Source organism: Amblyraja radiata, chromosome 7 (genome assembly GCF_010909765.2).
Source record: "Amblyraja radiata isolate CabotCenter1 chromosome 7, sAmbRad1.1.pri, whole genome shotgun sequence".
NCBI classification, from domain to species: Eukaryota; Metazoa; Chordata; class Chondrichthyes; order Rajiformes; family Rajidae; genus Amblyraja; species Amblyraja radiata.
Window position 1 is genome coordinate 18,278,043 of NC_045962.1, and position 25,235 is coordinate 18,303,277.

Genomic DNA, 25,235 nt, shown 5'->3' on the forward strand with positions numbered 1-25,235 from the left:
TTTTAGTAATAACAATTGCAGCATGATCTTAAGAAGGGTCTCGACCCAAGACGTCACCCATTCCTTCTCTCCAGAGATGCTGCCTGTCCCGCTGAGTTACTCCAGCATTTTGTGTCTATCTTCAATGTAAACCAGCATCTGCAGTTCCTTCCTACACACATCATAGATTGCATGTTGTCATCGACACCTTGGGGAATTGCTTTTGTTTAGAATAGAAACCCGTTGAGGTTGGGGTGGAGGGGGATAAAGGTGCGGCCTCTGTTGAGGACAGACCATTCTGTATCAGAGAGGGGGAGGTCAGGAAAAGTGTCGGCCAATGTGCTCTCAGAAGGGTCTCGACCCGAAAAGTCACCTGTTCCTTTTTTGCAGAGTTGCTGTCTGACCTGCTGAGGTACTCCAGCATTGTGTTTCCATCTTCACTGTAAACTAGCATCTGCAGTTACTTCTTACACATCTCAACCCTCAAGTTGTGTACCACTTACTAAAGCCAACTGGTGCTAGATTTGGAACAAAATTAAAGGAAACAGAACACAGCAAGTAAAATGTTATTACATTTAATAATGGTAATATTAGATGGAGTTACAGAATTGAAGAACGTCATTAACCTAGAACTGCCTTAGGAAAGCAGTTTGCAAAGAACTTTAGGATTACATTTTAGTGGTGAGGAAATGCAAGGCAATGAAGAAAATTTAATTTAGCTGAACAAATGATGATCAACAAAGCACAAGTGATGGGTGAACAGGACCCAAGACATTATAGAATAAATGGACAGCAATACTTATTCTTAAACTCGAGGCCACAAAACTGAGAACTAGAAGAGGTGGGTCTGAAAGTAGGTATGTTGCAAAGCCTACCTGAAGCGTCGTTGAAGATCTGCTGCTGAGGGTGTGCGCGATTTTGGCGCCGTTTAGAGGGGGCGGGTTTAAAACGCGATTTTCTCTAAGCTGTTCCAATCGAAAATGTTCAGCCTAGTTAATTATTAACGAAAAATCGCTGGAAGACCCCGTCGCAAAAGCTATTATTAGGTTTAAAGGCCTTGAATAATAGTTATAGTAGTTTAAAAATCAATCTCTAAACCCGCGACCATCAGCAACCGCAGGGTCTCATAAAGCAAATAGCAGAAGTTAGGTTGTATATTTTTACATTAAAAAGGGCTTCTAAAGATCCCTTTATACTAAGTTTAATATTGCGAGTAGCTCAATTTGGGCCCATTATATCGCGCAGTATTTTTCTCGGCATTTGGGGCACAAATCTACCGCAATGTGAACGTTCTAAACCAGCGCGTTCCACAGGGACCCACTGGAAAGCTGATTTAAATGGGCATTTATTTACAGCAATTAAACACGAAATTCCTTCCATTTGGCCTATAAATTAATGTAAATGAGATTTAAAAATCATGTTTTATTGTGAATTATTTGTGAATATTATTTGGACATTTAGGCTATTTAAAAATGTTAATCATTTATTAAGAAATGGATAGATGTTTAGATCTAGTAATTGAAGTCTGAAATTAGCTACAATTAGGTAACTAACTAATTATATGCTTTAATTTCAGGTCATCCAAGTAAGATTATTTTATATTTGTTTCAGAATGCTTCAATCTATGATAACTGAAAATTTCATTCAGTTCTCTTAATTTTTAAGAAAGTTATGGGCTTTTGACTGTTCACGATCACAGCTTTTTTGTTATGTCCATAGAAAATCAATAGGGAACAAGATGCTAATTTCCCAGTATGAAAATGGCCATAACTTTTTAAATACTTGAGATATGAAAGTGAATTAGGTGTCAAATTAAACTTATTTTTATGCTTTATCTGATGGGATAAATTACAGACTTGATTTTTAAAATCTCAAAATTTTGTAACATTGCTACTGAAAGCAGAAACACTATCAATAATTTTAACGGCAACTTGGTCATCAGAATGTTAAAATTGGCAACGTTATTGAAATGGTTAATAATTAATCTTTACATAAATGAGATTGCAAATAGATCTGTTCAACCCTCAACTGCTGGAAAGCCAAAATAAAACAGAAGATACCACAGGCAAGTGTCATGCAGCCTCTGTGAAAAGAGAAAGAGTTATCATTTCAGATTAAGGACTTTGAGTTCGGTGGTTATAAAACATTTACGCAGTTTCTCTTTCCATCAGATTCTCCCTTAATTGATGAGTATTACCCCAGTATTTATTGTCAGTTTTAGATTTTGAACAATTCAGTGTTTGTCTGCTTTTCATTTATTGCTGGGATTCAGTGGCAGAGTAAATTTGTTCTTAAAATGTAATCGCGAGTGAAAGACTTTTTAAAATCTAAGTTTTTTTTTCCTTCCACAATAAAATCCATTCTCCCCAAAACAATATGTTACAATATCAAGTTACAATAATTGTACTTGCTCACATCACATCTTGACAGATGGAACAACCACAGTCTAAATGGGAGTTTATTTTCTCCAGCATTCCTTGACTCTCCTGTTGTGTTCTCAACCATCTTTCCTCAGTCTTCTTTGCTTGCTGACACCCATATTTTCCAGCAATGCTACCTGACCTGCTGAGTTTCTCCAGCACTTTGTGTCCTATTGATTGTAGAGGTTAATATGTTATTATTACAGTTATACAAGATGATAGTGAGGCCGCATTTGGTGTATTATGTTCAGTTTTGGACATCCTGCTACAAGAATGATGTTAAGCTGGAAAGAGTGCAGAGCAGATTCACAAATATAATGGCAGGACTTGAGGGTCTGAGCTACAGAGTGGGGTTGAACATGCTAGGGCTTTATTCCTTGGCATCCTGGTGTGGTTTGCTAGCTGCACTGTGGCTGAAAGGAAGGCACTACAGAGAGTTATTAAACGAGCACAGAGCATCACAAACTCTCAACTACCCTCCCTGGATGACATTTACAGGGCCCGATGCTTACGCCAGACCACAAACATCAAACAGGACTCATCCCACCCTGCCAACCACCTTTTCACTCTGCTGCCCTCTGGGAGGCGATACAGGTCTCTGAAGGCCCGCACTAGTAGACTAATTAACAGTTTCTACCCATGTGCCATAAAAGAACTAAACTCAGATAGACAACACTGCGGGCTACACAACACAATTCATGGTGCAATATAATGCGCAATATTTTTTTATATTTCTAATATCTATTTATTAATTTCATTTACTGATCTTGCCGGTATATGAGAGTCAATGGTTGTTTGTGTTTTTGTTCTTTTAAATCTTTTATCCCGTGTCTTCTATGTATACCACTGAAGGAGATGCAATGAAATTTTGTTGTACAGTTGTTGTGCAATGACAATAAACGTATTTGATTTGATTTGATGCTAAGGGGTGATTATAGAGGTGCACAAAATCATGAGGAGAATAGACACGGTTTGTGCACTGAGCAATAGTTAAAAATTGAACTGCACAGCAGAAGTGTAAAATTTAAAAGCAGCCACCATCTGTTTCATTACCTTGATTGCAATAAGAAAGCAAAAATCTATGACCATTACTTTCGTTCAAACAGTATAATCTACTTTCAAAGTCATAAAAATTGTGTATTTTAAATGTATATCAGAACATCCATCTATTTATCCAGAAGTGCGACATAACCAAGGTGCTGGAAGGAACTGCAGATGCTGGTTTACACCAAAGATAGACACAGAATGCTGGAGTAGCTCAGCAGGACAGGCAGATTCTCTGGAGAGAGGGAATGGTTAATGTTTTAGGTCAAGACTTCTTCAGACTGAGAGTCAGTCTGAAGAAGTGTCTAAACCCAAAAAGTCACCCATCATTCATAATCAAGGTGTTTTTCCCTTGAAGAACTTGCAAGTGAACCACTGCCATCCTTGTTCCTGGAATTTTGAATGTCAGGTAAGATCCAAAAGTACTAAGAAACAGAGGGAGTGTTCAAGAAGGAACTGCAGATGCTGGAAGATCGAAGGTACACAAAAATGCTGGAGAAACTCAGCGGGTGCAGCAGCATCTATGGAGCGAAGGAAATAGGCGACGTTTCGGGCCGAAACCCTTCTTCAGACTGAAGAAGGGTTTCGGCCCGAAACGTCGCCTATTTCCTTCGCTCCATAGATGCTGCTGCACCCACTGAGTTTCTCCAGCATTTTTGTGTACCTCAGAAACAGAGGGAGGTTCTCCTAAGTCCTCCAGCCAATATGCCTCCCTCTAGCCACATAAATACAACATAACTAGCCACTAGGTTCATTTAATAGGATCTTGCTTTGCAAACAGCACAGAACATTTCCAACATGTTTTGTCATTAGACCTCAGAACAATTAATTAAATAACTCAGGACAATAGACATAAAGTGCTGGAGGAACTCAGCGGTTCAGGGTACATTCCTGGAGAAAAAGGATGGCATGGTGGCGTAGCGGTAGATGTTGCTGCCTTGCAGCGCTTTCAGCACCAGGGACGCGGGTTCGATCCCAACTATGGGTGATGTCTGTACGGAGTTTGTACGTTCTCCCCATGACCGTGTGGGTTTTCTTCGATTTCCTCCCACACTCCAAACACATACAGGTTTGTAGGTTACTTGGCTCGATGCAAATGTAGATTGTCCGTAGTGTGTGTCAAGTAGTGTTAATGTGCAGGATCGCTGGTCAGTGCGGACTAAGTGGGCTGTGCTGTATCTCCAAAATAAACTAAAAAATATGCGTGCATTTTTGGGTCGGAAGTCTGGAGAAGGGTTTCAACCCAAAACGTCACCCATCCTTTTTCTCCAGCGATACTGCCTGAATCGGTGATTTACTCCAGCACTTTGCGCCCATCTTTGGTATGAACCAGCATCTGCAGTTCACTTTCTACACATAATTAAATGAGAATAATTGTAGCATTCTAAGTAAAAGTTGAAATGCCACAACTCTTTATAATATCACTTTGCCGATTCTCATCCCTTTCTAACCAAATGCAACATGTAATTAGATCAAATGTTTATCACTTTTCAGATATCACCGAGTATATCATTACTTGTCAGAGCTGGTCAATACTCAGGAAGGTGTTAGATTTCAGCAATCATTTCCATAACAACTTGAATCTTTACACGTTGGCAATTTCCATTATCTTGCTCAAAAGTTGACCCATCCATGTATGAACCAAACAAATTATCAATTGTACTTTAGGCAAAACATGTGACAAGTTCTAAAAGTGCCATACTGAATGTGGAAATTACTTCAATAAAGGCGAATCATGGCCCAAAGAGCAGAATTTTGGGGGGAAATAAGCAATTTATCTGAACATTGTCAATTCTTTGTAACAATTGCTTATACAAAGTGCGGAAATTAAAATGAAAGCATCTTACTGTGTTTATGCTTGTTCTTGGAACAACTCATTCTCACCTAACACACAGCTAACAATGGCCTGTTTCCTTCATCATCGTTACATTTTTGCATATCTTTCGTTCATCTATATTACTAAAACTCTGTTCTTGACCGGTTTTGGCGATCTGTGCTGCAATTTCCGAGAGAACGCCGCCACCTATGGCCATCATTTTTGGCCGCCTCGCTCAGAGCCCCCCTCCGCCACATGTGTGGCGAGGATTTTTTCCGTCGATGAAATATGAGAGAGATATTAATGTTTTTACAAAATTCCCCATTCTCTCTGCTGCCCCCACTGGCAGCAGGGGGGAGGGAGGGACTATAAAACCCGGAAGTGTCCTGCCCCAGTCACTTTCTGCCAGACCACGAAGTGAAAGGGTCACGGCTCTCTGAGCTGCAGCTCTACTCCAAGGTGAGTCCCCTCCATGTGCTTTTTCAGCCAATTGATATGTATGTTGTTCACTATTCACCATGGTCTGAAGTTTCTTGGCATTTTGTTGGAAAGAGTTTGCAAATTTGTCTATATTGTCTGAAATGAATGTGTATTGAACATGAAATGCATTTGTCTATCTATATTGTAGCAATGTTACAAAATTTTGAGATTTTAAAAATCAAGTCTGCAATTTATCCCATCAGATAAAGCATAAAAATAAGTTTAATTTGACACCTAATTCACTTTCATATCTCAAGTATTTAAAAAGTTATGGCCATTTTCATACTGGGAAATGAGCATCTTGTTCCCTATTGATTTTCTATGGACATAACAAAAAAGCTGTGATCGTGAACAGTCAAAAGCCCATAACTTTCTTAAAAATTAAGAGAACTGAATGATATTTTCAGTTATCATAGATTGAAGCATTCTGAAACAAATATAAAATAATCTTACTTGGATGACCTGAAATTAAAGCATATAATTAGTTAGTTACCTAATTGTAGCTAATTTCAGACTTCAATTACTAGATCTAAACATCTATCCATTTCTTAATAAATGATTAACATTTTTAAATAGCCTAAATGTCCAAATAATATTCACAAATAATTCACAATAAAAATTGATTTTTAAATCTCATTTACATTAATTTATAGACCAAATGGAAGGAATTTAGTGTTCAATTGCTGTAAATAAATGCCCATTTAAATCAGCTTTCCAGTGGGTCCCTGTGGAACGCGCTGGTTTAGAACGTTCACATTGCGGTAGATTTGTGCCCCAAATGCCCAGAAAAATACTGCGGGATATAATGGGCCCAAAATGAGCTCCTCGCAATATTAAACTTTGTATAAAGGGATCTTTAGAAGCCCTTTTTAATGTAAAAATATACAACTTACCTTCTATGGTTTGCTTTATGAGACCCTGCGGTTGCTGGTGGTCGCGGGTTTAGAGATTGATTTTTAAACTACTATAACTATTATACGAGGCCTTTAAAACTAATAATAGCTTTTGCGAAGGGGTCTTCCAGCGATTTTTCGTTAATAATTAACTAGGCTGAACATCTTCGATTTGAACAGCCTAGAGAAAATCGCGTTTTAAACCCGCCCCCTCTAAACGGCGCCAAAATCGCGCACACCCGCAGCGACAGATTTTCAACGACGCTTCAGGTAGGCTTTGCAACATACCTATATATTGTCTTTGAAATGAATGTGTATTGAACATGAAATTCATTTGTAAATTTGTCTACCTATATTGTCTTTGAAATGAATGCGTATTGAACATGAAATGCATTTGTAAATTTGTCTATCTATATTGTGTTTGAAATGAATGTGTATTGAACATGAAATGCATTTGTAAATTTGTCTATCTATATTGTCTTTGAAATGAATGTGTAGTGAAAATAAAATGTATTTGTTATAAAGCATTTGCAAATTTGGTTCTCTTGGGTTTTAAAATGGTTGCAACCGTTTTCAGTTGACTAAAGCATGATGTTTGTATTGTCTTTGAAATGTTCATGGAAAATGAAATGGATTTGTTGCAACCGTTTTCAGGCGGATAAAGCATGAATAAAGCTTTTTATTTGACCAGAACTGTGTTTAAATTTAAAATTGGCGCTCATTTTGTGATTTTGGCGGTTGCAAGATGGCGTCGATAGCGTCATTTCCGGTGATCGGTAAGACGGCGGCGATGACGTCATTTCCGGTCAGAGGCAAGATGGCGCTGCCCACAGAGTGCACGCGCTGTTGAAAAATTCTACAGAACTGGTAGGTGTTTGTTTGTTGCAGCCACAGCGGCATTGTGTTGCAGCCACAGCGGCATTGTGTTGCAGCCACAGCGGCATTGTGTTACAGCAGGATTTGAAGATTCGTTTTACACAGTGTATTTTGTGTGTGTGTGTGTATATTTATGTGTGTGTATATTTATGTGTGTGTGAATATGTGTGTGTGTGTGTGTGTGAATATAAGTGTGTGTGTGAATATATATGTGTGTGTGTGTGTGAATATAAATGTGTGTGTGAATATATATGTGTGTGTGTGTGTGTGTGAATATATATGTGTGTGTGTGTGAATATATATGTGTGTGCGTGTGTGAATATATATGTGTGTGCGTGTGTGAATATATATGTGTGTGTGTGTGAATATATATGTGTGTGAATATATATGAACGTGTGTGTGTGAATATATATATGTGTGTGTGTGTGTGTGTGTGAATATATATATGTGTGTGTGTGTGAATATATATGTGTGTGTGTGTGTAAATATATATATGTGTGTGTGAATATATATGTGTGTGTGTGTGTGTGTGTGAATATATATGAATGTGTGTGTGTGAATATATATATGTGTGTGTGCGTGAATATATGTGTGTGTGTGGATGAATATATGTGTGTGTGTGTGAATATGTGTGTGTGTGTGTGTGAATATGTGTGTGTGTGAATATATGTATGTGTGTGAATATCTGTGTGTGAATATGTGTGCGGGAATATTTGTGTGTGTGAATATGTGTGTGTGAGTATGTGTGCGTGTGTATGAATATGTGCGTGTGCGTATATGTGTATGTGTGAATGTGTGTGTGTGTGTACATGTGTGTGTCTGAATACGTGTGTGAGTGAATATGTGTGTGTGTGTGTGTGTGTGAATATGTACGTGTGGGTATATATATGTGTGTGTGTGAGAATATGTGTGTGTGTATATGTGTGTGAGTGAATGTGTGTGTGTGTGAATATGTGTGCGTGTGTGAATATGTGCGTGTGTGTATATGTATGTGTGTGTGTGTGAATATGTGTGTGTGTGTGTGTACGTGTGTGTCTGAATATGTGTGTGAGTGAATATGTGTGTGTGCGTGTGAGAATATGTGTGTGAGTGTGTGTGCATATGTGTGCGAGTGCATGTGAATATATATGTGTGTGTGAAATAATATAGTATTTCGTAGTTCAGAGCTTATTTGTTATATTTAATAGCGTGATGGCAGTCAGGAAGAAGCTGTTCCTCAATGTAGATGTTACAGTTTTCAGTTTACAAAAGTCAGACGTGACTCCAGAAGTCGGGCATCAGTCAGTCCACAAGCTGTGAGAGTCAGTCCAAAGGCCATAAATTAATCCCAAGGCAGTGAGTGAGTCCACAGGTCATGAGTAAATCGCTCACTACCCCCCTCCTCCACTGACATCCCCCACCTCAAGACGCTGCACTCCGGCATGCTATAGGATGCACCCCCTACTGAAGCCGTCCACATCCCCTGCATGAGGACACCCCACCCCCTTCTCATCAGCTCACGACAATCCCCGCCTGAAGCTGCCCTTGGCTGCACGACATTTACCACCCATAGGGCAGCGTCTTGAGGTGGGGGATGAGTCTGTGTATGTGTGTGTGATTGAGTGTGTGTGTGTGTGTGTGTGTGTCTTTGTGTGAATGTGTGTGTCATTGAGTTTGTGTGTGCGTGAATGAGTCTATGTGTGTGTGAATGTATGTATGAGATAGTGTGTGTGCGTGAATGTGTGTGTGTATGAATATATGTGTGTGTGAGTGTGTGTGCGCATATGTGTGAGTGCATGTGAATATATATGTGTGTGTGTGTGTGTGTGTGAGAAATAATATAGTATTTCGTAGTTCAGAGCTTATTTGTTAAGTTTAATAGTGTGATGGCCGTCAGGAAGATGCTGTTCCTAAATGTAGATGTTACCGTTTTCAGTTTACAAAAGTCAGACGTGACTCCAGAAGTCGGGCATCAGTCAGTCCACAAGCCGTGAGAGTCAGTCAGTCTAAAGGGCATGAGTTAATCCCAAGGCAGTGAGTCCACAGGTCATGAGTAAATCGCTCACTGCCCCCTCTCCTCCACTGACATCCACCAGCTCAAGATGCTGCCCTCCGCCTGGCTATATGTGGAGGGGGCGCTGCTCTGGCAGCAGCCATGTCATGCAGCTCGTCAGTTTTTCAACTTTTTTTTATTTTTTTAGTATGTTTTAAAGTCTGTATTTAATGTTTCTTTGTGTGTTTTGTGTGGGGGGTGGTGTGGGGGGGTAAGGGGGAACCGCTTCGGTCGCCTCCTCCATGGAGAGGCGAGTTTTTCCAGGTCGCCTCCCCCGTGGCCTAACATCAAGGATCGACGCGGCCTTACCCGGAGACGCGCCCGGGGCTTCAGCGGCGGGCGCAGCGTGGACTCTCGGCGTGGAGCGGGTGAGCCCTCGCTGGGGCTCGCTGGAGGGGAGCGCTCCGTTTCGCTGGCCCGGGGCAGCCGGCAGCCGGCAGCCTGAAGCCGCGGTCTGCAGAGCTCCAGCTGTTGCGGCGTCTACAGCCCGGGATCTCACGTTGGGGACCCGGGGGGAGAAGAAGCCATCACTGCCGGCCCGCGGCCGACTTCTACCGCGGGGCCGGCATGGACTTACCATCACCCCTGGAGGGGAGCTTCGACCGCCGGCCCTGCAGTCTACGGTGCTTCTGGCTGCGGCGGGGACTTAAATCTTGACCGCCGGCCTGCGGCCTACAACAACTTAAAGCCGCGGTCTCCGGTGAGGAAGAGCCGATCCTGGACTGACTCTGGACTCTGGTCCTGACCACGGGGGGGAAATGGAGGAGGACTGGCCAAATTTTGTGCCTTCCACCACAGTGATGAATGCTGTGGTGGATGTTTGTGTTACAGTTTTATTGTGGTTGTGTGTTCTTTATTATTGTATCGCTGCAGACAACCCAAATTTCCACCAGCCTGGCTGTGTGGCAATAAATTATATCTATCTATCTATCTATCTATCTATCTATAGGATGCACCACCTACTGAAGCCGCCCTAATCCCCTGCATGAGCCCCCCCCCCCCCCCCATTTCTCATCAGCTCACGAGAACCCCCACCTGAAGCTGTGCCCCTCCCTTGGCTGCACAATGTTTACCACCCCCCACCCCACCCTGACAGCCCCCACCTCAAAAAAATATTTTGCACAAAATCTTCAGTGTTCATTAACAACTGAAATTGTCTTTAGGCTGCTTTTTCAACATCATGTCAGGAAATGTTAGAGGTCAAGGTGATGTGGCTATTGCTGTAGTATCCTCTGGGATAGCAGCTATGTTTCTGCCTGGTGGAAGAACTACACATTCTCGATTCAAGATACCCATCCAAGTGGCCGAGGATACATTGTGCAACATCGAGGAGAACTCTAAGACGGCACATTTCACGAGGCGTGTAAGTCATTGTTTGGGATGAATGTCCAATGATTAGGAGAGAATGCTTTGAAGTTGGGGACAGAACTCTTCCAGATGTCTTCAGCAACACTAAGCATTTTGGTGCCCCCCTGCCAGTACAGGCCTCAGTGACTGAGCTGCCAGCCCTCAGTGACTGAGCTGCCAGCCCTCAGTGACTGAGCTGCCAGCCCTCAGTGACTGAGCTGCCAGCCCAAAAATCCATTCCGCCCACAAACTCCATACTAGCCCTCTAGAAACCAGTACCTTTGGCCCAACATACTAGCTCAACAGAAATATGGAGGGAAATGTCAAAGGTTTCCTGAAGGATGGAACATCGCCCAAGAATGTTGTCATTAATAGCGTGCTTCATTGAATGATGACTTCTGAGATATTCTCAGATTTTCCTTCTTAAAATTTGACCGCTGACTTTCTCTACATTAAAATTGTCTCTTTTTATCAACAGGAAATAGTCATCAAGAGGCAGTGAGCAGCAGAACACAACAAGACGCAACAAGACACAACAAGTAAAAACTTAATAAATCTCATCTTTAAAATTTAAATTGTTCTTATATTTTAAGAGTCATTCATATTTTAAACTTTAATAAAACCTTTTTACATTTTTAATGCTGTGTGTTCTTCATCACAATAGAACCTAATAGGCAGGAATGGCTGCTCTGTGGGAGAGCCACTAAGAGTGCATGGGGGGGGGAAGTTGTTTGGTGATGCACTGAATGTGTGGGTGGGAGGGGAATGGCAAGGAGCAGAGTGGGGGGGGGGGGGGGGGGAAGGGGGTGAAGGTAGGTGGGGTGACTGAGTGAACTGCCAGCGTACCAGGCATGAGTGACTGCACTGCCAGCCCACGAGCCGTGAGTTAGTGAACTGCCAGCCCAATAATCCATTCAGTCCACCCTCTTCCCCCTTCTCTCTTACAGTCTGTCACCTGTTTTGGGCAGAATTTCTGGCAGTTTCTCAGCCGCCAGCCTGCCAGGTCCGAGTGATTGTACTGCCAGGCCTCAGTGACTGAGCTGCCAGCCCTCAGTGACTGTGCTGCCAGCCCAAAAATCCATTTGGCCCACAAACTCCATACTAGCCCTCTGGAAATCAGTACCTTCGGCCCACAACACTCATACTAGCGCAACAGAAAGTGCCCCCCCCCCCCTCACTGGCCAGCAATATTGAAATTGCTGCAGAGGTGGAATATTGTGTTGGGTGTCCAGCCCTTCTGTGTGATGCTGGGACCCAACGGGTCCCACGTAGTCTAGTTTGTTCTATCTCTCTCTACATCACCGTCTGCATCTCGTTTACCCTTCCCCAGACTCTCAGTCTGAAGAAGGGTCTCGACCCGAAACATCACTCATTCCTTCTCTACAGAGATGCTGCATGTCCCGCTGAATTACTCCAGCTTTTTGTGTCTATCTTCAGTTTAAACTAGCATCTGCAGTTCCTTCCGACAAATCCCAATCACGTGATTACTTTCTTTAACCAAATCTCTCTTATTCCCATTAACCTACCACCACCCTCCTACAGCTGCCAATCCACCTAACAATTAGTACATCACAGGATTGCAGGAACAAGGCCGACTATACAGGAGAGTGCCATATGATCACATGGAAATGTGCTATATCACATCGATAACACTGGAGATCAGAATCTTATCCTGGTCACTGGAGTTGTGAGATAGTAGCACTATTGGCTGTGCCACTGTGTCATCAGCATTATTATTCAAAGGGTGCCTCTAGTTTTGCAAAGGAATATTGTAGACCTGCTTTGAAAACAGAGGAAAATGTATTACTGTTGGCTGAACATGGCACTGTCTAAAGTCAAACAAATGGTATAAAGCATATGTAGCCCCCCTACTACCACAATCTCAACAAGGTAGGAGTGGGGCCTGAATGCACTCTTCTGCACAATTACACTGGCTCACCATCATTGTGCAATGGTCACCACCTATGTTTCCATGCTCACATGACCACCATAAAAGTAAAGCTATATACAGTAGTGCATACAAGTTCACGCATTGCCCTAGAACCTTGCCCCAAGGTGCCAATTAGGTACAAGCACTTAAGATTCAAACCAAAACTAACAATAGGCTGTTAAGCGGTAGAACAGTGAATGCAGCCACTGAAAGTCTGGTAACCGTTTGGGCTATGTCATCCCCTCAAGCTATTCTCTCTTTAAAAGGTACTGCTTGTCACATTTAATGGATTGTGGCTAAGGCATGGAATTTTATTTCTAAGTTATTCAAGCTTGCAGTGCAGTCATCCTTTACCTTGGAAAAATCCTGTGACCTATGTAATGCTTACAACCCTTTTGTCTCCTTTTCATCCTTTGCCTTTGTCCACCCACCTGCCAATCAACCCTCCCTCCCCCTCACGTGTATCCACCTATCACTTGCCAGATTTTGACCCACCCCTACATCTTTTCCAGCTTTCTCACCCTTATGACAATCAGTCTGAAGGATCCCAACTTCAAACGCCACCTATCCATGTCTTCCAAAGATGTTCCTGACCTGCCACTTTCTCCAACTCTTTGTTTTTACTCAAAATTCCAGCATCTGAAGTTTCTTATGTCTCCATAATGTTTACAGCTGTTCTACTGCCACAAGATGGCACTAATCACTTCTGCAGCATTCTCATATTTGAGTGTGATCCAGTTTTAACACACATTACAACTAAAAAGAGAATCCTTAGAAAGACACAAAGTGCTGGAGTAACTCATTGGAGAGAAGGTCGAGACCCTTCTTCAGAATGGGACGTTTTTGGTCAAGATCCTTCTCCAGATTAGGGAATCCTTACTCTTAGTATTCTAATAAAGCCAAATAAATATAAATATGTTAGCACCCACACAATTTAAATTGCAAAAATGCAAAATGCAAGTCATCCAAATGAAAATTCCACACAAGTTTCCCAAGTCAAAGCAATTCTACAACATGTTTAGACAGATGCATGTCGAAAGATCTGTGTGCTCTTTGTTTTGCTCTGATTGACCAGAGGTATTCTCATTTCGAAACGTCTTCCACATTCTGCAGAATTCCAGTGGTATTTGTTCTTCCACAGGTCGTCACCTCAGAATGTGGGTTGCAACAACTATCTGAGGACACTAGCTTTCCCATCATCTTCATTTCAGGTGCTGTTGCTGAATTCATACCAGATGGTCGAGATTCGGAGAGACATCCTGGGATGGGAACTTGCATTTTGGTTTCTTTTCATCAGTTTGTTCCAGTTGCAATTTTACACTTCAACAATTTTAGAAGTTTGTAGTCCTGCTTCGGCTCAGCAATTCGGAGAACAACCGAGATGTAAACTTCAGCACTGATGTATTACTGTGCTATGGTAGCCCTGACTGTGGATGGTTCGACAGCTCCGACCGCGGGAGAAGATGGACTTTATTACCTTCCCATCACAGTGAGGAATGTGGGAACCACTGTGGTGGATGTTCATGTTAACTTTTATTTTATGTGGCTGGGTCTTGTTGCATTTCACTTAGGATGGCAACTGAAATTTCACAGTACCTTAACTGGTACATGTGACTAAATAGACCATGAAACCTTGAAGAGGTTTATCTTTAAAAGCACTCTTCACGTTTCCATTTAATTGTGGATAATGTGATGACAAAGTTGTGCAAGTGAACTTGGCCAAAAACGTTGATCACTCATTTGAAGAAAATTGCAATGTTTAATTTGTTACAACCTTGCCTGGAATGTAGAACGTGGCATCCTGTCCGTGAACAACAGCTGCATATGGGATTGAATCGAGGAACTCCATTTCCTGGAATATGGGAAAATTAAATCTTGGAACCTGGTAGTTTTGGGCCATAATTCACGAGTATACCACAGCTACCAATGTGCATTATTTAGCCAATATAGTATGATCAAGCTCATTCTGTTACTTTGCTTCCAACTATCACCCCATTATTACATTTTCAAGAGTGGTCTTCTACTTCAAGTTCATTCCCGTATGTACTGTAGGTCATAAACTCTTCTCAAATACCAGTTCCATCCCAGATGTGTTGTACGAATGCTTACTTGCATCTCTCTCCTTACATTTTGGATCACTATTCGTTCACATCTGAAAAGCAGTCTTTCATGCAGGTGCCAAACTCGAGCCAAATGTTTAGATTACAGAGAAGAACTCCTCTGGAATTTCTTCCTCTTCCTCTTTCCTATCATTGCAACCACATGCAATTTTGTTCCAGGTATTAAGTTTGAGTTTCATCAAGGAGTTTATTAAAGTTGGATCCCTTTACTTTATTAACTTAATCCACTTGGTCCTTCTTGCAAGAAGATGCACACAACTGTGCATCAGCAAAGCACTTGTTATTTTCTGGATGGCAGATAATCCTTTAAGTGAAAGTGAAAATTCTGTCAGTGTAATTTGCCTGCGACTTAGTGCACATTCTGGATCGCAATCGCTTCCTGGGGTCTGGGATCTGGTGAAGAGTGTTTACATCTTCTGTGTACTAGCAGAATCGTTCAAGCTTAAATATCGCAGCATATAGGAACTTTTCAATTTAAGTGTAGCATATCGCGACATCTGTTAGAGCTCTGCTCACAGATGCCATTGATTGATCACCTTGTACAATAAATGCACCAACTGTTTTCCCAAGTTGACTGCTTGAAATGTCAGCTTTTTTTTCTGTCATCAAACCAGTGTGACACTGGCTCTGCTGTGACTCTCTTTGTTTTGTTGACTAGCTTGCTCATGTATGTCCTTCCAATACCTTTCCTTGATGGTTTCTCAGTGGTTTAGTTTGTCCCCACTGTGGTGATCACATGACTTATAGCTAGAAACACATTTAAAAGCTGCATATTCTCATCCAGTTTTACGTGATTTAATGCAATTGAAAATACTATTTTCTGTACCTTTTCAATGCCTTAAAAATATTGGACAAAGATTCAGCAGTTGCTTTTTGTGGAACAGAGAACTTGCATTTGTAACAGTTGTATTCTCATCAGTATTTTTACCAGCTTCACGACTACGAAAGCTTGGCACAGATTAAGTGCACAAAACCTTCCATTGTGCTTTCTATTCTGTGGAGCTTTCAATTTAAGCTTGCAATTATCTGATTGTATGGTGTTAGCATTCACTATGCTAATGTTCTTACAATATCATTATTACGTTTGCAATCTATATCACAGCCTAACAATTCTCTCTTCTAATTACATAAAAATAAAAAATTAAAAGAATAGGTGCTTGGCCTGCACATCTATTCTTGTTAATTTCCTCCTCCACAGGTTCAACATCATGGCTCTGACCTTAGTATTCCCACAGACGTTTCTTTGACATTTGGCAAGTAGTACAATGTTGTATGCTGGCCTTGTCCCTTTAATCACAATACTCAGTCTGTTATTTAAATGTCTCTCACTTTCTGCACTGGAATTAAAAAAACACACCTTTTTTTATATAGGAAGTATTTATTCCTGTAGATTGCATTTATCTTTCTGTCGAACACTGTTTACCACATTTGGATATTTTGAACTGCCGCCCAACTTTCCTTCTGTTATGCATGCATGCATGCATGCATGGATTTGTGTTGCCTACTGTCTAGCTTTGGCTTTGGATAGTATTGAGTAAATCACACATACTCACGGATGTATATGATCTGCTATTTTGCAAAGTCTAAAATCTCTCTCCCCAAATATGTGCCCTCAGATCTCCACCTGTGCTTGAGTTGCCTTTATTTGAAGCCCGTGTTCTCAATGGCCTTACATCTTTTCTCTGCTATTTCCCCCTTTAAAGGATGTAGACTGCAAAACTTATTGTTGGTATGTTCCAGATGCTGACTGATTTCCAATATGGCAGAAGGAAGCAGTCATTGAATCCGACATTGATTTCAGACCCCGTTTAGTCTCATAACAATGTTAAATTTGAGCAAGGAAACCTTATCCTGATCACAACCTCCCACCCTCCCTAAACTGACAAATTAGTGCTCCATGCTGAAGAATGTATGGAAGCAGCAACACAATGAGCACATAATGATGCCAGTTTGGAACTTAAATGCTCATCAGTAGGGAATGGCTTGCCACGATCACCACTGCTCAAGTGCTGAAGGGCCTTAGTGCCAGACTGGGTTTGCAGCAGGTGAGAAGAAAAATAAATAGGTTTCCAAAGTTTATTCAAACTATTGCATTTAGATCTGCTCACAACTGCAATGCTAAGGATGATCACTGCAGAGTCCTGATCCTCAAAACCAGCCATCAATTAGCAAGCTCATGGCAAAATTTCCCACAACCAGACATAATTAACTGGAAGAACAACAGGTGTCCTTTAAATAAAAAAGGTCCTAACATGGCAAAACTCCAAGGCACACTAAACATACTGTTTCAGAAATATATAAATAGATTAAACTAAGCAATCCCCACCACCAACAAACCAGATCAAAGTTCGACAATATCCAAGTCATGAATGGCGATAGGCGGATTATAACATTTCATTCCTTTCACAAATCTTCTGGAAATAAAACGGTCAAGGATTGAGGGAATACTCAGGCATGAAGCAGCATTAACCAATAGTACACATGCCAGGCAATGATAGTCTCCGAAGATAGGCAAAATGTTTGAGTAACTCAGCGGGTCAGGCAACATCTCTGGTGAAAATGGATATTACGTTTCAGGTCGAGACCCTTCATCACACTCAAGTCTGTTGTGTCTGATGAAGGCTCTTGGCCCGAAACATCATCTAAACCTTTTCTCCAAAGATGCTGCCTGACTTATTCCAGCATTTTGTCTATCATCTGAGTGAACCAGCATCTGCAGTTCCTTGTTACACAATGATTGCCTCCAACAGGTGTAACACTCAATGTCTTTACCATTACTTACCTGTATCCTTCCCCCCCCCCCCCCCCCCCCCCACACACATAATGTTTGCCCTCACCCCAACAAACTGTTTGGATTCTATTGATCTCAAATTCATCTGAATCAATACCATAAAGAGCAGGTTAGAGGCCACATATCCCATGGCAAATAATTCACCTTCTCTACCATCTACAGTTGCAGTGGAATACTCTCCATTTGCCTGGATAAATGCTGTTCCAACATTTTAAGCTCAACATTATTCAGGACAAATCTATTAAGGAAGAATGGTACTTGGGAGAACAGTTGTTTTTAATTCAGACACAGCACATCAAAGGCCACATTTTTACCGAGTATCCAAGTCATGATGTGTTCATAGAGTTATAGAGATAGACAAACAGTGTGGAAATATACTATTCGTCTGACCACATCTATGCCAACCAGTGGACATTTTCCACACTTCTACCTGCTTTACCTTAGCGACCCTACCTCCACTATTCTCAGACAATGCATTCCAGTACTTGTCACTCTCTGGGCAATTATCGTCCCCTACATATCTACTCAGAATCTCTTCTTCTTATTCCCACATCTATGTCCTCTTATTTTGTCGACCTCTTTAGTTCGTGAGATATTTATAGAACACCTTTGGTAAATTTAATTCGGTAATATTTTGTAACCCTATTCGGCTTTCTCATTTTGGGATCAAGTTGTAGAGTGAGCTGCTGAATCCTAGGTCAAGTGATTTAGAGAAGAACAGAAGCACTCCAGAGATTTCAAATCTTTGAGGTGCTGCTCTTTAAATGGCTATGTTACTCCATTAACACTCTTAGCTTACTTATCTAATTGACAACAACTGCCGACAGTTAACCCTCCTCTCCATTATGTCCTGCAGCCATCTCAAGACATCCTTGGCCCTTGCACCAGTGTCAAGCATATTTGAGACACAGCACCCTTTAAAGGATGGCAACTACAGTAAAAGCTAGACTGTTAACATGAATGTTAACCCTTGCAACAAAGATAATAAGATATCAAGGCGATTATGTCATGGCAACCTAATGGATTAGAGTGTTCACACACACAAGGACTAAATCTCCATCTTAGACCACTCAAAGAGCCTTGCAGTAATGAGTTGGGGTGAAGTTGATGGATGGGTGAAAGATAATACCTTACAGGAAAGTAAGTGGGGAAATGGGATTGCCCCCAAGGACTGATGTAGGATTGATAGACTACCTGACCTTCTATGAAACATGACTATGAATAAACATGGTCTGAAGAAGGGTCACAACCCAAAACATCATAGAAACATAGAAAATAGGTGCAGGAGTAGGCCATTCGGCCCTTTGAGCCTGCACCGCCATTCGATATGATCATGGCTGATCATCCAACTCAGTATCCCATCCCTGCCTTCTCTCCATACCCCCTGATCCCTTTAGCCACAGGGCCACATCTAACTCCCTCTTAAATATAGCCAATGAACTGGCCTCAACTACCTTCTGTGGCAGAGAATTCCACAGATTCACCACTCTCTGTGTAAAAAAAGATTTTCTCATCTCTGTCCTAAAAGACTTCCCTTTTCATCTATTCCTTTTCTCCACAGATGTTGTTTGACCCGCTGAGTTACTCCAGCTTTTTGTGTCTGTCATGAATAAACAAAGCCAATTCCATGTTTTGTCCCTGGTCTTACTATACAGCTACACAGTGCTCCCCCAGCACCCCAGGTGGAAGGCTACTGAGCTCTGATGGAGGATGTTGTACATGACCTTCAGCACCTCTGGGCCTAGCTGACTGAAGATCAATAACAAGCTATTGCAACTGAACAAGACCACTCAGCATCTCATGGATATGGTGCAGACTCAGTCTGCTGCCATCACATCTTCAGGTACGAGGCAAGAATTAATTATTGTGCCATGAAGATTAGGTGATCAACTCTCAGAAAATATATATATATTTATAGTGTTTCGGTTCTGTCTGGAGCAGAGGCAGTTTTTCTGTAGAGTATGAATCTACTTTCTTTATATTGTAAATGATAGCACACACATCAGCATTCCCCTGAAGAGCACTAACTGGGTCCTCTGCAGCAGAATTCTTGTGCAGTATCACCCTCCAAGGAGTTGACAAATGTGCTAATATTTTCTGCTGCTCGTCTGGCTAGAAACCATTCATGCTCAGTGAATCACCCTTTGCAGAGTCTAGGGCCTGTCCCACTTAGGTGACTCTTTAGGCGACCGCCAGTGACTAGTTTTAATAGAATTCACCTATGACACCTGGCGACAACCTACGACAACACCTACGACAACACCAACGACATTAAATATTGTCGCCACTGTCGGCAAAAAACTTTCAACCTGTTGAAAATTTTGCAGCAGTCACCTGTAGTCGCACACAAAAAAATTGCAAAAGTGGGACAGGCCCTTCAGGGCCTGAAGTACAAAATCATGATGGGAATAGATCAGGTAGATGCACAGTACCCACACACATTTTTACTCTGCTTTCAGCCACTGCCTAGCCAGGTTGGATTTCATGATGATTGATAAAGGGAAAAGGCATATAAATAGTATTTGAGTGGCAGTAGTAGTGAGGGGAGTAAAAGGTGCATTCCCAATTCATTTGCGGGTGGCAAGTCAGAAGAGATTGTAGGATGGAAGAAAGTGGAATGAGATAAGTACAGCCCAATTTCCAGAGTCTATATTCTGCTACTTGTCATGGATTTTGCAGTAGCCACTCCAGCACCCTTCTCCAGGTGCACAAAAAGTGATGCTGCAGTATATAGACCTCACTGGTTTTCTGCTGCTGCCAACACTACCACTGGTTATGCAACATTTTGACTAGAGAGAGCACAGGAACACCATGAAAAATTAGGAATTTAAGGCTTGGAGACATCTATTTAGCCATCATGTCCATGCACATAAACATGGCGCTTTTCAGGTGACACCAATGTGGACCTCTCCTCATCACACATTATCTCAACAAATATCAATTTTCTCCCTATGATTATTATTATTTCTTTCCTCTGATGTTATTCTTCCTGATTGAAGTCACATGGACTATCCTGAAGTTATATGCTCAAGTTACAAATCCTCAAATGATCTTTTTGATATCAAATGACGAACATGAAGTAAATCTTTGGTGACCATCCATGAAAACCCATGCATTTCTGAACACGTTCTAATTTTACCTTTGAATTAAAAATGTATCACTAAAAGCTTTCTCTACTTTGCCCGCTTGTACAATTAATGCAGCCAATCTGGAGGTTGTTAAATTCACCAGATATTATTGCCCAAATAATAAAACAATTCAAGCTAAAAAAGTATACCCATTTCTCGTGTATTTATTTTACACACAACGTGCCATTTTATTTTTTAACAGCAAAATTATCCCAATGACAGACAGTTTACAATTACTGCAAATCAACTAAGTTTAATAAATGCCCAATGGTAATTTTGTATAACTGAAGAAAATGTCCCCGTCAAATACTAATTTCCCGGTAAATTATTGGTTTTAAAATGTCACAGAAAAAAAAAAACTTATTGTCAGCGGTTTTCATTGAATATATATTTATATATCTCAGTGGATTGTCACCTTGTCGTGATGGAGAAGCTTGAGTGGTGCTGAGATCCTGAGAGCGATGCCGTCTGGAGCTGTGCTCCTGTTAGGGCCATCCATGGCGATAAGGTCGAGGGGGAGGACTCTGACAAAGAGCAATCCAACCAAGACCTCAACGGTGGAACAGGCAGAGAAGGATGGCTGACCTTAGTGAAGCGTCACAACGGCTGGGAAGGTGGATGAAGGCTGCTGCAGAAAAGGGTCTCTGGTCGTCTTGGACTCCATGCCAGGATCCTGACCCAGATCTGTCAAGGTGCATCTGTCTGTGCACCAGTCTCCCCATGTTAAACAAATTCATGCACAGGTGTCTTCCAACCCTGGAGACAACCATGGTAAGCCATGACTAAGGAGGGTGGCCTGAGAAAAATGTATACACATTCATACATACACACAGAAATTTTAATTCCTTAAGCAAAGATGGTGCCTGGAAAATCTTATCACAAAATAATATTCCCTCCACCACCCTCATGCCCACATTCCAAAACTGTCTTGCCTGTGATTGAAAATGCAAATGCAATGAATGAAATGGAATAATGACAATTTGCAGACATTTCATATCACTTCAGACATTTGACCAGACTCTTCCCAAAGAGAATCCAGTATGATTTCAGCATCAGCTGGGGCTCATGTTGCCGACCACCCCATGGTGAGCCCTGTCAACTGACCTCTGTCAGGCGAATGACAACAAACAGAAACAGCAGCAGGAATAGTGCGACCACAGTTGCCGCAGCTTGAAGCCCTAATGCAACCTTAGTCGCCGCGGCTTGACACCATTCCGGAGCATGCGCCCTTTTTAAGGCGGGCACCTACGGATGTCAAACCGAATGGCCCTGCTGCAGCTGAATGCGGAAGGCCTAACTGGATACAGCGCCTGGAGTGCGTTGCATAACTTCTGCTGCCTCAAACGCAAGAAGAAGAGGCATCAGCTGGGTATTGTGGCATAATTTCTGTTGCATTACTTTTTTGGAATGTTGACAAAGAGGTTATTCTATGTTGCATGGAAATATGATTGGCCCTGCAATGATTCATCTGCAAAGATAGACACAAAATGCTGGAGTAATTCATCAGTTTGTGTTTATCTTCGATGTAAACCAGCATCTGCAGTTCCTTCCTGCACATGACTAATCTGTGATATGGATCTCACAAAATCCCCTTCGGTCTTTTGTAGAACCACCCTCCACTCACCCCACTCCTCCAAGGAAACCTATCCGCCGGTTGGTGCCTCTTCTCCCCCCCCCCCACCCCCCCCCCCCATCAGTCTGAAGAAGGGTTTCGGCCCGAAACGTTGCCCATTTCCTTCGCTCCATAGATGCTGCTGCACCCGCTGAGTTTCTCCAGCATTTTTGTGTACCTTTTAATCCTGAACTTCGCCTATCATCACACCAACAGCTACAATCCCACACGCAGATCTGTGTTGGTGAACTACTGTTTCTAAGTCGGAGAGTGAGGTTTTAGACATTTTTCAGGACTGGCCTCACCTTCTAGGACAAACCGACTTTCATTCTGTATGAAAGCTCTAATGTTACCTCACCAAGTACAATACAACATGACTTGGGAGGAGTAAGCGTGTGTATGGGACAATGTAATCTAACATGCATTAAAATGCCTGATAATTGTGAATGACGTTAAAACTGTTTATTCTTAAGGATATAAACTTTTGTTGGAAAGACACAATGCTGTTGTAATGCAGTGGGTCACTTATCATCTCAAGAGAATATGGATAGATGACATTTCGGATCAGGACCCTTCTTCAACCCGATTGGAAACATTGCCTTTCCATATTCTCCAGGGATGCTGCCTGATCCAGTAAGGTACTCCATCATTGTGTCTTTCCTTGATAAACCAGCATCTGCAGTTCCTGGTTTCTACAGCTTCAGTATGTGATGCTTGCATCTTAATTTCGTTTGGGTGAAAAGTTTTGAGAATTCAGTTACTTCAGAGGTTGGATTAGATTACCAATTTACAGTCATAGTGAAATACAGCACGGAAACAGGTCCATTGGACCAATTTGCCATGGCCGACCAAGATGTCCCACCCACATTAGTCCCACTTGCCCGATTTTGGCCCACATCCCTCTAAACCTTTGCTGTCCATGCATCTGTTTAAATATCTCTTAAATATTATTAACTCAACTACCTCCTCCAGCAGTTTATTCCACATACCCACCACAAATTGAAAATATTGCCTTTATCTAGGAAGACTACATTCTAACAAATCAAGTCATGAGCGGAGAAGGCAGATTAAAGTTAAAATCCAAGCAAGGTCCCATTAAATGAAATGAACATCCCGAGTTGTTAGTGTCAATATTATGTCACTTAATTCTGCAAAAATAGCACAAAGAAGCAAGAGAGGCCAACTAGCCCCTAGTGCCTGCCCACCATTCAATAAAGGTCAATGTGTTTAAAACTGCATGTCAGCAATCCAAAAGCACTTCACGTCCACTGTATTTGATCCCAATGGGTACAAACAGCAAATAGGACAATGGTAGGCACAGAAGCTGCAACTCAGCCGAACATAATTCATTCATTGTTTTGTATTGGTACGCGAAAGGGGAAGTTAGTGATTTAGCCAAGAGAGTCTACACAAACACCGTATGCAGTGCTGCCGTGAAATAAAGTAGTTATGGATTCACATCAAATCGTCTTCCACCATGTGAAACTGAGGAAATTACAGTGGCACGGTAATAACAGTAAGTAAGTAAGTAAGTTTTATTTATATAGCACGTTTTAAGTCAACTCGCATTGACCCCAAAGTGCTTTACATAAATAAATAATAAGTTCCATTACAAACCATAGAAAAAGGTTAAAAAAAAAAGAATAAAATGGACACAACACATTATAGTTCAACACAAACGTCCCCCCACAGCAGAATCAAAACATTTCCACTGTGGGGAAAGGCACCAGAAAGTTAAGTCTTCTTCCTCTGTGAAACACACGAGGTCAGGGCCCATTTGTGGCCATGCAGCCAGTCCGATGATTTTCAGGGCCCTCTTGCCGTGAAGATGGAACATCGGCGTCGGGTGAAACATTCCTCAGTGGCTTGGAAAAGTCTGGAGCGGCTGCCTCCTCGGGCAAGAACACTGGCTATTTCACAAGGTGATAATGTAACCCATCTCTCAGCATTCTGCAAGGTGGTCCATGACAGTCCAACTTAAAAGAATGACTGCAATTGTTGGTCAAATATACAATTGACAGTTACATTTCTGAAAGACAACCAGAATGCTGAGATGACGACAGCTTTCTCTTATTTACAAAAGACTTGGATGTTCAAATATATTCTGGGGGTTTCAAACAATCTTTTGGTTAAGTATTACATGAAAGATTGTGCAATGATCCTTTGGATTTAAGGGTGGTTTTAAATTCAAGACAACTTTAAGAAAATAGACAAATTGCCTCATGCGTCATTGATGTATCCCCTGTTCATAGTTTAAGTCGTTACCTGTGCACACATGTAATAACTAAATCTCAAGTGACCTCCAGTAGTTTTAAGAATCAGTAATTCAGGAGTATTTAATTATATTGTGGGGAGGTCTTACATATGACCATCAAATGGGAATTTGGGGGTGGGGAAGGGGAAAGAGAAAATCACTAAATTGGACCAAAGCAAGGGGATGTGTTTACAAAAGCAGTCAGTCACATAACATGGATTAAGACAAATAAAGCAAGAACAGGATCAGAAATCAGATGTGAGAGACGTATGGGGCAGAAGAGGTGAGAGTACAAGGTCATCAAGCAAATGCATCAAAAATCTATAGTCAAGCCAAGTCAAGTTTATTTGTCACATACACATACAGATGTGCAGTGAAATGAAAGTGGCAATGCCTGCAGATTGTGCAAAAAACTACAGAACAGAATAGAATCAGTATTTACATATTAGAAAAAAAACAGCAATTTAAAAAAGACACAACACAACAGTAAATTGGTACAGTAAATTAGTCCCT

General features: G+C 41.6%; 1 protein-coding gene and 1 long non-coding RNA gene across 3 annotated transcripts in view; one reads left to right on the plus strand and one right to left on the minus strand.

Moving 5' to 3' along the window:
- The window catches only part of gulp1 (GULP PTB domain containing engulfment adaptor 1), a 370,296-nt gene that overhangs the window by 300,537 nt on the left and 44,524 nt on the right, over positions 1–25,235 (minus strand). The window lies entirely within an intron of this gene.
- Positions 344–20,015, plus strand: LOC116975085. The gene is made up of 3 exons (XR_004412529.1): positions 344–354; positions 816–820; positions 19,902–20,015. It is a non-coding gene; the product is annotated as an uncharacterized LOC116975085 (long non-coding RNA).